Source organism: Papaver somniferum, chromosome 3 (assembly GCF_003573695.1).
Source record: "Papaver somniferum cultivar HN1 chromosome 3, ASM357369v1, whole genome shotgun sequence".
Classification (NCBI taxonomy): Eukaryota; Viridiplantae; Streptophyta; class Magnoliopsida; order Ranunculales; family Papaveraceae; genus Papaver; species Papaver somniferum.
In genome coordinates, this window is record NC_039360.1 from 188,210,734 (window position 1) to 188,213,614 (window position 2,881).

Below are 2,881 nucleotides of genomic sequence, written 5' to 3' on the forward strand. Positions count from 1 at the left end.
ACACGTTTGGGCATGGTTTTCAAGAACCCAGTAAACGTCTACCCAAGTGTGTGTGACAAGCTAAGTTTTCGATCTAACGATTGAGAAATATTAGCTTGAATCTAAATCAGGTTTTCATCTAGCGGTGAATATGGATTGCTTTATAACTAAGGCAAACCCTGATTTGAAGGCTATATAAAGGAGACATCTAGCATTGTGCAAAACTAATCCCCACACGTATGTCTGCTACTAGTGCGCCCGCTAGAGTCGATCTCCATTAACCTTTGATTTGCTTCTCTAAAATCAGGTTAACGACTTAAAGACTTCATTGGGATTTTGAAGCCAGACCGATACTACTTTATCGTAGTTGTGTGATCTGATCTTGCATCTTCTATCGTACGAGTACAATCGATTGATTGGATTTAGATCGTGAGATTTCTCCGATAGGCAAGATAAAGAAGTCACAAACATCTTCGTCTCACTGTTTGTGATTCCTCGATAATCCGCTTGTGTAGTCAGGAAGGATTGTAGAGAGGTGATTGATTAATCTAGGCTTTTCTTCGGGAATATAAGACCGGATTATCAATTGGTTCCTGTTACCTTGATTTTATATCTAAAGACGGAACAAAACCTAGGGTTTATCTGTGGGAGACAGATTTATCCTCTTATATACTTTTCTATGTGAGACAAATATGTTTATTATCAAGTCTGTGATTTTGGGTTACAACAACTCTTGGTTGTGGGTGAGATCAGATAAGGGAATCAAGTGCGCAGTATCCAGCTGGGATCAAAGGCGTAGGAGTACAACTGTACCTTGTATCAGCGGGAGATTGATAGGGGTTCAACTATAGTCCAGTCCGAAGTTAGTTTGTTGTAGGCTAGTGTCTGTAGCGGCTTAATACAGTGTGTATTCAATCTTGACTAGGTCCCGGGGTTTTTCTGCATTTGCGGTTTCCTCGTTAACAAAACTTCTGGTGTTTGTGTTATTTCTTTTCCGCATTATATTTTATATAATTGAAATAATACAGGTTATGCGTTCGTGATCATCAACTTCTCTAATCCAACTTTTGGTTATTGATTGTAGTTGATTGATCCTTGGACATTGGTCTTTGGTACCGTCCAAGTTATCTCTCTTTGAAAAAGACTCACGGATTTCTATTTGCTTGAGTAAAGATCAAATCGAGAGATTGAGATGATAACTCCTTGAGATACTTTCTATCTAGATTGAGTCTGACTGTCTAGTTGATTCTCTAGCAAAGTATTTTGGAGTTAGTCCATACATATTGCTAATCGAAATATTGGGTGGTGTTGTTAGACCCCCCGCTTTTTCAATTGGTATCAAAGCAGGCAAACACTTTAAAGACCTCATAAGTCTGTGTTTGTGGCAATCTGAGTATGTGGACAGAATCTCATACGCATACCAAAATGCGTCCTAAAGCTGTCAACTTTGCCAAGTGTCTCGGGAATACCTCAAAGGGTCACTCCTTAGATGATTCTTCCGAATCCCGAGGTAGGAAGACTGTTCCATCCTGTGTTGGTCATTCTTCCTCCAATGAGATGTTGGACATAATGGCAAAAGCTGAAATGGAGCTCACCAGAATTTCAAAAAATTCTACATAGTTTGTTGATCTCAAGGATCATGTACAGCTCACGGATGAATTCGAAAAGTCCATTGATCGTGAACAAGTACTCTACAACATTATAGGGTCATTCTCTAAGCAAATTGAGAAACTTCTTCAAGAAAACAATATACAGCGTGAAAAGATTTGTGTTCTTGAAAAGCTGGTCAAAGAAGGATCAATTAGAGAAAATTGTTTGATCAAGACGCATTCATCCGATCTAGACAGACTTCGTGTTGATAGGGAGAAACTTGAAGCATCGCTTGTCTTAGACCATGGACAATGCAAATCCTTGAAAAAGGAAAACTCTGTTTTAAAGAAAAATTCTTCTGCACAAACTAATTCTCATGAGTTACCGTGTAGAATGAAATTTTCTCCAAGAGAAGATTGTGTCAAGAAAAGTTTTCATAACTTACAATCTTCTCCTGTGGCTATGAAGTTTAAACAAGTGCCTGTTGTTACTTCCCCTCCACGAACCTGTACCTTCTGTGCAAAAGGAATTCACTATGCTATCCATTGTTTTGCAAGAAAGAAACAAATTTCTAAACTTCGTAATTTGCTTTTATCCACTGTCAATGGAACAAAAAGTCAATCGACTACCGCAGTGAACCAAATACCCACAGAAAACCAACAGTCTTGTAAACAAGAATCTCTTCCTAGAAGTCGTCGCAGATCACAGGTACATTCTAACCAATTTTTCAACTCTCATGTTATTAATGAATGTATTCCTCGTGTTTATGCTTTTGGTAAATATAAATCTAGAAAATGGATTCCCATATATTCTAATCCACTTGAGACAATATCAAAAGGTCCTAGATTTAGTCCTCGGAGAAAGTCTTCAGAAGGATTTACAGAACAAGCTATGTCCTATTCTTCTAAACTGAAGGATAATCAAAGAAGGAAGGATAAACAAAAGCAATGTTCATTTAATGAGATGGATGCTCATACTTGTGCAAATTAATCACAAGGTTGATATCTCACCCACCAAAAATCCTACTTGTGTGAGAATTGAATAGGTATACTCTGTGCAAAGTAACTGTGATTATCTAGCTATTTTCTTATCGTTCTCAGATGGATAATCGGTCACATACTTTTACATGAGTATTTTATCATCCTTTTGTATTGTTGTCTTGCCTTTCAAAAACTTCATGTTTTGTGTTGGGTCCTCGTAAGGGTACATATACGGTTTTGGACTTAGTCTCTTTTGCTTACCTTTAAACCCTAATTCTCTCAAAAACGTTTATATACCCTTCCTATTGTGTTAAAACTTCCACTCTAAACTT